Source organism: Somniosus microcephalus, unplaced genomic scaffold (assembly GCF_052327205.1).
Source record: "Somniosus microcephalus isolate GS21.2 unplaced genomic scaffold, FLI_Smic_1.0 unresolved_chr5, whole genome shotgun sequence".
NCBI lineage: Eukaryota > Metazoa > Chordata > Chondrichthyes > Squaliformes > Somniosidae > Somniosus > Somniosus microcephalus.
Window position 1 is genome coordinate 456,448 of NW_028225183.1, and position 9,024 is coordinate 465,471.

General features: G+C 46.9%; 5 non-coding genes across 5 annotated transcripts; all 5 read left to right on the top strand.

Moving 5' to 3' along the window:
* Positions 1-908: 908 nt before the first annotated feature.
* Positions 909-990, top strand: trnal-aag (transfer RNA leucine (anticodon AAG)). The gene has a single exon. It is a non-coding gene; the product is annotated as a tRNA-Leu (tRNA).
* A 1,913-nt stretch (positions 991-2,903) lies between these two features.
* On the top strand, positions 2,904-2,985 carry trnal-aag (transfer RNA leucine (anticodon AAG)). Its single transcript has one exon. It is a non-coding gene; the product is annotated as a tRNA-Leu (tRNA).
* A 1,912-nt stretch (positions 2,986-4,897) lies between these two features.
* Positions 4,898-4,979, top strand: trnal-aag (transfer RNA leucine (anticodon AAG)). Its single transcript has one exon. It is a non-coding gene; the product is annotated as a tRNA-Leu (tRNA).
* A 1,918-nt stretch (positions 4,980-6,897) lies between these two features.
* Positions 6,898-6,979, top strand: trnal-aag (transfer RNA leucine (anticodon AAG)). The gene has a single exon. It is a non-coding gene; the product is annotated as a tRNA-Leu (tRNA).
* Positions 6,980-8,908: 1,929 nt separating this feature from the next.
* Positions 8,909-8,990, top strand: trnal-aag (transfer RNA leucine (anticodon AAG)). The gene has a single exon. It is a non-coding gene; the product is annotated as a tRNA-Leu (tRNA).
* Positions 8,991-9,024: the final 34 nt, after the last annotated feature.

Consider the following 9,024-nt stretch of genomic DNA (forward strand, 5'->3'; position numbering starts at 1 on the left):
GAGGGAACAATTTTAGAAACAGGGAACTACAGGGAATTTCTTTGCACAGCAGAACGCACCTTCATGCAAGTCTCTCTCTTCATCTCAGTCTCCGTTTCCCTGGCTGTCTACCTCCCTCTCTGTTTCTCTCGCAGCCTCGGTTTTCCCTCAGTCTCTGTCTCTGCCTCGTGTTAATCGCTCTGTCTGTCTCTCTCTCTCTCTTTTGTTTCACCAGTGTCTTTCTCTGTCCCTCCATTTGTGTGGCCAGAAACACCCTTTCCGGATTCCTGTGTGTCATTTTGTGTGTGTCCCATTGTCGGTGTCGTAATACAGAGTGTCCTTGTGACATCGTGCAGCCATGTCAGCCTGCAAACACGGGTGCTGCGGGGTCCGGGTCTCTGGGCGGTTTCAGGGCCATGCTATAGTTTTCAACACAGGCTGGATGCTGAAATTTGTCTCGCTAACACACAGCACTGTGGGGCATCGGAACCTAAGCACCAGCCGGGATTGTTTGCTAACCGACAGCAGAGTGTAGCAGCGGAAGCGTGCTGGTCCCATAACCCAGAGGTCGATTGATCGTAAGCCTTCTTCTGCTAGTTGCATTCTTATATACACCAACAATAAAATGCTCTATTGCTACCCCAATCAAACGCACTTAATTTTATCACACTTTACTTACACCAACTTCCTGCTTCCAACACACAACAGGGATAAATTTTGAATGAAATTTACAATGGGTGTGTTGCAGCAAACTTTTATTTATTAGTGTTGCCTTGTGAACACGTAGCTGCTTCTGATATAGTGGGTTGCATCAGAAGTGAGTTTGCCGTCCACGAATTTAATTTCCTTTTGTTTCCCCTGCTATTTACAAGAGCAGGCCACATTTCAATCACCAGTCACTAGTTTCAGATTCCTTATCGCACTGACGTGGTAGCGTGGCCGAGCGGTCTAAGGCGCTGGATTAAGGCTCCAGTCTCTTCGGGGGCGTGGGTTCGAATCCCACCGCTGCCAGATATTGCGACATTTATAAATTTCGTTGCTTCACCACCAGCAGTAAACCAGGCAGGCATGCCGGTTTTGGGTCACCTTTTCCTTCAGTTGCTATTGACAGGCTGATCCGAATCGCAGAATTTCCTCTGCTCCATAATTGGCCTGAACCCCGCACCGAACACTGCAAACACCATCACCCAACCAACTGAATTCAGACCGTTCACTCACTCGTCCCCACACCTGCTGCCTCTCACTTATTCAGATGTGCACCACGTTTACTCTTTCTTGCAATCTATCGACCGCGCCCCCCATTGCTGTCATCTCTCCGTCGTTTCCCCGTTCGCCCTTCCAATCTTGCCGGTTGAACAGCACCTCCCATTTGTTCCTGTGCTGCAATCCAATTAATTTAACACCAGTATCTTTTTGTCAATCGAACCTATCCAGACAGCGAAAGTTACATTAAGACATGGTTAAGAGAAGATCCATTCTGCAAACTAAAAGGGTGGGGAGGGGATCTGGACTCTGACTTCAGGATGAGAGTCAGATGTGTTTTTCATACCATTAGTCTGGGGAAGTTGTGATTAGGAGGGCAAATTTTTCCTATTGTTCTCTTCTCTTAAATTATGATAAATTTCAGGCTCAGTGCGTCAGGTTTTGTTATCACAATTTATGCTTTACTTACAGCAACTTCCTTCTTGCAAAAAACACAAGAACCTGCAACACAACTTTCAAAACACTTTATTCGCACCAACATAAGCTGCAAATGCTGCAAACTTGGAGCAGCCTTGGCCTTACCCTTTCTCTCAACGCATTCCTGCAGCGCCGGGTCGCCAGCACCAGATGGTGCTCTTGGCCTTTACACAACAGGCAATACCTTCACACAAAACGGAAGCCCGTTACACAACACGGACAACCTTTACACAACAGCAAACACATTACTCAATAGCGGACATCTTTACAAAGCAGACAAAATCTCTAAACAACAGGGAAAATCTATAATCAGCAGCGATCATCTTTACACAGGAGGGAACAATTTTATATAACAGGGAACATCTTTACACTACAGGGAATTTCTTTGCACAGCAGAACGCACCTTCATGCAAGTCTCTCTCTTCATCTCAGTCTCCGTTTCCCTGGCTGTCTACCTCCCTCTCTGTTTCTCTCGCAGTCTCGGTTTTCCCTCAGTCTCTGCCTCGTGTTAATCGCTCTGTCTGTCTCTCTCTCTCTTTGGTTCCTTCAGTGTCTTTCTCTGTCCCTCCATTTGTGTGGCCAGAAACACCCTTTCCGGATTCCTGTGTGTCATTTTGTGTGTGTCCCATTGTCGGTGTCGTAATACAGAGTGTCCTTGTGACATCGTGCAGCCATGTCAGCCTGCAAACACGGGCGCTGCGGGGTCCGGGTCTCTGGGCGGTTTCAGGGCCATGCTATAGTTTTCAACACAGGCTGGATGCTGAAATTTGTCTCGCTAACACACAGCACTGTGGGGCATCGGAACCTAAGCACCAGCCGGGATTGTTTGTTAACCGACAGCAGAGTGTAGCAGCGGAAGCGTGCTGGTCCCATAACCCAGAGGTCGATTGATCGTAAGCCTTCTTCTGCTAGTTGCATTCTTATATACACCAACAATAAAATGCTCTATTGCTACCCCAATCAAACGCACTTAATTTTATCACACTTTACTTACACCAACTTCCTGCTTGCAACACACAACAGGGATAAATTTTGAATGAAATTTACAATGGGTGTGTTGCAGCAAACTTTTATTTATTAGTGTTGCCTTGTGAACACGTAGCTGCTTCTGATATAGTGGGTTGCATCAGAAGTGAGTTTGCCGTCCACGAATTTAATTTCCTTTTGTTTCCCCTGCTATTTACAAGGCCAGGCCACATTTCAATCACCAGTCACTAGTTTCAGATTCCTTAGCGCACTGACGTGGTAGCGTGGCCGAGCGGTCTAAGGCGCTGGATTAAGGCTCCAGTCTCTTCGGGGGCGTGGGTTCGAATCCCACCGCTGCCAGATATTGCGACATTTATAAATTTCGTCGCTTCACCACCAGCAGTAAACCAGGCAGGCATGCCGGTTTTGGGTCACCTTTTCCTTCAGTTGCTATTGACAGGCTGATCCGAATCGCAGAATTTCCTCTGCTCCATAATTGGCCTGAACCCCGCACCGAACACCCAACCAACTGAATTCAGACCGTTCACTCACTCGTCCCCACACCTGCTGCCTCTCACTTATTCAGATGCACACCACGTTTACTCTTTCTTCCATTTCTTGCAATCTATCGACCGCGCCCCCCCATTGCTGTCACTCTCGCACCCACCATCTCTCCGTCCTTTCCCCGTTCGCCCTTCCAATCTTGCCCGTTGAACAGCACCTCCCATTTGTTCCTGTGCTGCAATCCAATTAATTTAACACCAGTATCTTTTTGTCAATCGAACCTATCCAGACAGCGAAAGTTACATTAAGACATGGTTAAGAGAAGATCCATTCTGCAAACGAAAAGGGTGAGGAGGGGATCTGGACTCTGACTTCAGGATGAGAGTCAGATGTGTTTTTCATACCATTAGTCTGGGGAAGTTGTGATTAGGAGGGCAAATTTTTCCTATTGTTCTCTTCTCTTAAATTATGATAAATTTCAGGCTCAGTGCGTCAGGTTTTGTTATCACAATTTATGCTTTACTTACAGCAACTTCCTTCTTGCAAAAAACACAAGAACCTGCAACACAACTTTCAAAACACTTTATTCGCACCAACATAAGCTGCAAATGCTGCAAACTTGGAGCAGCCTTGGCCTTACCCTTTCTCTCAACGCATTCCTGCAGCGCCGGGTCGCCAGCACCAGATGGTGCTCTTGGCCTTTACACAACAGGCAATACCTTCACACAAAACGGAAGCCCGTTACACAACACGGAGAACCTTTACACAACAGGAAACACATTACTCAATAGCGGACATCTTTACAAAGCAGACAAAATCTCTAAACAACAGGGAAAATCTATAATCAGCAGCGATCATCTTTACACAGGAGGGAACAATTTTAGAAACAGGGAACTACAGGGAATTTCTTTGCACAGCAGAACGCACCTTCATGCAAGTCTCTCTCTTCATCTCAGTCTCCGTTTCCCTGGCTGTCTACCTCCCTCTCTGTTTCTCTCGCAGTCTCGGTTTTCCCTCAGTCTCTGCCTCGTGTTAATCGCTCTGTCTGTCTCTCTCTCTCTTTGGTTCCTTCAGTGTCTTTCTCTGTCCCTCCATTTGTGTGGCCAGAAACACCCTTTCCGGATTCCTGTGTGTCATTTTGTGTGTGTCCCATTGTCGGTGTCGTAATACAGAGTGTCCTTGTGACATCGTGCAGCCATGTCAGCCTGCAAACACGGGCGCTGCGGGGTCCGGGTCTCTGGGCGGTTTCAGGGCCATGCTATAGTTTTCAACACAGGCTGGATGCTGAAATTTGTCTCGCTAACACACAGCACTGTGGGGCATCGGAACCTAAGCACCAGCCGGGATTGTTTGTTAACCGACAGCAGAGTGTAGCAGCGGAAGCGTGCTGGTCCCATAACCCAGAGGTCGATTGATCGTAAGCCTTCTTCTGCTAGTTGCATTCTTATATACACCAACAATAAAATGCTCTATTGCTACCCCAATCAAACGCACTTAATTTTATCACACTTTACTTACACCAACTTCCTGCTTGCAACACACAACAGGGATAAATTTTGAATGAAATTTACAATGGGTGTGTTGCAGCAAACTTTTATTTATTAGTGTTGCCTTGTGAACACGTAGCTGCTTCTGATATAGTGGGTTGCATCAGAAGTGAGTTTGCCGTCCACGAATTTAATTTCCTTTTGTTTCCCCTGCTATTTACAAGGCCAGGCCACATTTCAATCACCAGTCACTAGTTTCAGATTCCTTAGCGCACTGACGTGGTAGCGTGGCCGAGCGGTCTAAGGCGCTGGATTAAGGCTCCAGTCTCTTCGGGGGCGTGGGTTCGAATCCCACCGCTGCCAGATATTGCGACATTTATAAATTTCGTCGCTTCACCACCAGCAGTAAACCAGGCAGGCATGCCGGTTTTGGGTCACCTTTTCCTTCAGTTGCTATTGACAGGCTGATCCGAATCGCAGAATTTCCTCTGCTCCATAATTGGCCTGAACCCCGCACCGAACACCCAACCAACTGAATTCAGACCGTTCACTCACTCGTCCCCACACCTGCTGCCTCTCACTTATTCAGATGCACACCACGTTTACTCTTTCTTCCATTTCTTGCAATCTATCGACCGCGCCCCCCCATTGCTGTCACTCTCGCACCCACCATCTCTCCGTCCTTTCCCCGTTCGCCCTTCCAATCTTGCCCGTTGAACAGCACCTCCCATTTGTTCCTGTGCTGCAATCCAATTAATTTAACACCAGTATCTTTTTGTCAATCGAACCTATCCAGACAGCGAAAGTTACATTAAGACATGGTTAAGAGAAGATCCATTCTGCAAACGAAAAGGGTGAGGAGGGGATCTGGACTCTGACTTCAGGATGAGAGTCAGATGTGTTTTTCATACCATTAGTCTGGGGAAGTTGTGATTAGGAGGGCAAATTTTTCCTATTGTTCTCTTCTCTTAAATTATGATAAATTTCAGGCTCAGTGCGTCAGGTTTTGTTATCACAATTTATGCTTTACTTACAGCAACTTCCTTCTTGCAAAAAACACAAGAACCTGCAACACAACTTTCAAAACACTTTATTCGCACCAACATAAGCTGCAAATGCTGCAAACTTGGAGCAGCCTTGGCCTTACCCTTTCTCTCAACGCATTCCTGCAGCGCCGGGTCGCCAGCACCAGATGGTGCTCTTGGCCTTTACACAACAGGCAATACCTTCACACAAAACGGAAGCCCGTTACACAACACGGAGAACCTTTACACAACAGGAAACACATTACTCAATAGCGGACATCTTTACAAAGCAGACAAAATCTCTAAACAACAGGGAAAATCTATAATCAGCAGCGATCATCTTTACACAGGAGGGAACAATTTTAGAAACAGGGAACTACAGGGAATTTCTTTGCACAGCAGAACGCACCTTCATGCAAGTCTCTCTCTTCATCTCAGTCTCCGTTTCCCTGGCTGTCTACCTCCCTCTCTGTTTCTCTCGCAGTCTCGGTTTTCCCTCAGTCTCTGTCTCTGCCTCGTGTTAATCGCTCTGTCTGTCTCTCTCTCTCTTTGGTTCCTTCAGTGTCTTTCTCTGTCCCTCCATTTGTGTGGCCAGAAACACCCTTTCCGGATTCCTGTGTGTCATTTTGTGTGTGTCCCATTGTCGGTGTCGTAATACAGAGTGTCCTTGTGACATCGTGCAGCCATGTCAGCCTGCAAACACGGGCGCTGCGGGGTCCGGGTCTCTGGGCGGTTTCAGGGCCATGCTATAGTTTTCAACACAGGCTGGATGCTGAAATTTGTCTCGCTAACACACAGCACTGTGGGGCATCGGAACCTAAGCACCAGCCGGGATTGTTTGTTAACCGACAGCAGAGTGTAGCAGCGGAAGCGTGCTGGTCCCATAACCCAGAGGTCGATTGATCGTAAGCCTTCTTCTGCTAGTTGCATTCTTATATACACCAACAATAAAATGCTCTATTGCTACCCCAATCAAACGCACTTAATTTTATCACACTTTACTTACACCAACTTCCTGCTTGCAACACACAACAGGGATAAATTTTGAATGAAATTTACAATGGGTGTGTTGCAGCAAACTTTTATTTATTAGTGTTGCCTTGTGAACACGTAGCTGCTTCTGATATAGTGGGTTGCATCAGAAGTGAGTTTGCCGTCCACGAATTTAATTTCCTTTTGTTTCCCCTGCTATTTACAAGACCAGGCCACATTTCAATCACCAGTCACTAGTTTCAGATTCCTTAGCGCACTGACGTGGTAGCGTGGCCGAGCGGTCTAAGGCGCTGGATTAAGGCTCCAGTCTCTTCGGGGGCGTGGGTTCGAATCCCACCGCTGCCAGATATTGCGACATTTATAAATTTCGTCGCTTCACCACCAGCAGTAAACCAGGCAGGCATGCCGGTTTTGGGTCACCTTTTCCTTCAGTTGCTATTGACAGGCTGATCCGAATCGCAGAATTTCCTCTGCTCCATAATTGGCCTGAACCCCGCACCGAACACCCAACCAACTGAATTCAGACCGTTCACTCACTCGTCCCCACACCTGCTGCCTCTCACTTATTCAGATGCACACCACGTTTACTCTTTCTTCCATTTCTTGCAATCTATCGACCGCGCCCCCCCATTGCTGTCACTCTCGCACCCACCATCTCTCCGTCCTTTCCCCGTTCGCCCTTCCAATCTTGCCCGTTGAACAGCACCTCCCATTTGTTCCTGTGCTGCAATCCAATTAATTTAACACCAGTATCTTTTTGTCAATCGAACCTATCCAGACAGCGAAAGTTACATTAAGACATGGTTAAGAGAAGATCCATTCTGCAAACGAAAAGGGTGAGGAGGGGATCTGGACTCTGACTTCAGGATGAGAGTCAGATGTGTTTTTCATACCATTAGTCTGGGGAAGTTGTGATTAGGAGGGCAAATTTTTCCTATTGTTCTCTTCTCTTAAATTATGATAAATTTCAGGCTCAGTGCGTCAGGTTTTGTTATCACAATTTATGCTTTACTTACAGCAACTTCCTTCTTGCAAAAAACACAAGAACCTGCAACACAACTTTCAAAACACTTTATTCGCACCAACATAAGCTGCAAATGCAGCAAACTTGGAGCAGCCTTGGCCTTACCCTTTCTCTCAACGCATTCCTGCAGCGCCGGGTCGCCAGCACCAGATGGTGCTCTTGGCCTTTACACAACAGGCAATACCTTCACACAAAACGGAACCCCGTTACACAACACGGAGAACCTTTACACAACAGGAAACACATTACTCAATAGCGGACATCTTTACAAAGCAGACAAAATCTCTAAACAACAGGGAAAATCTATAATCAGCAGCGATCATCTTTACACAGGAGGGAACAATTTTATATAACAGGGTACATCTTTACACTACAGGGAATTTCTTTGCACAGCAGAACGCACCTTCATGCAAGTCTCTCTCTTCATCTCAGTCTCCGTTTCCCTGGCTGTCTACCTCCCTCTCTGTTTCTCTCGCAGTCTCGGTTTTCCCTCAGTCTCTGTCTCTGCCTCGTGTTAATCGCTCTGTCTGTCTCTCTCTCTCTTTGGTTTCTTCACTGTCTTTCTCTGTCCCTCCATTTGTGTGGCCAGAAACACCCTTTCCGGATTCCTGTGTGTCATTTTGTGTGTGTCCCATTGTCGGTGTCGTAATACAGAGTGTCCTTGTGACATCGTGCAGCCATGTCAGCCTGCAAACACGGGTGCTGCGGGGTCCGGGTCTCTGGGCGGTTTCAGGGCCATGCTATAGTTTTCAACACAGGCTGGATGCTGAAATTTGTCTCGCTAACACACAGCACTGTGGGGCATCGGAACCTAAGCACCAGCCGGGATTGTTTGCTAACCGACAGCAGAGTGTAGCAGCGGAAGCGTGCTGGTCCCATAACCCAGAGGTCGATTGATCGTAAGCCTTCTTCTGCTAGTTGCATTCTTATATACACCAACAATAAAATGCTCTATTGCTACCCCAATCAAACGCACTTAATTTTATCACACTTTACTTACACCAACTTCCTGCTTGCAACACACAACAGGGATAAATTTTGAATGAAATTTACAATGGGTGTGTTGCAGCAAACTTTTATTTATTAGTGTTGCCTTGTGAACACGTAGCTGCTTCTGATATAGTGGGTTGCATCAGAAGTGAGTTTGCCGTCCACGAATTTAATTTCCTTTTGTTTCCCCTGCTATTTACAAGACCAGGCCACATTTCAATCACCAGTCACTAGTTTCAGATTCCTTAGCGCACTGACGTGGTAGCGTGGCCGAGCGGTCTAAGGCGCTGGATTAAGGCTCCAGTCTCTTCGGGGGCGTGGGTTCGAATCCCACCGCTGCCAGATATTGCGACATTTATAAATTTCGTCGCTTCAC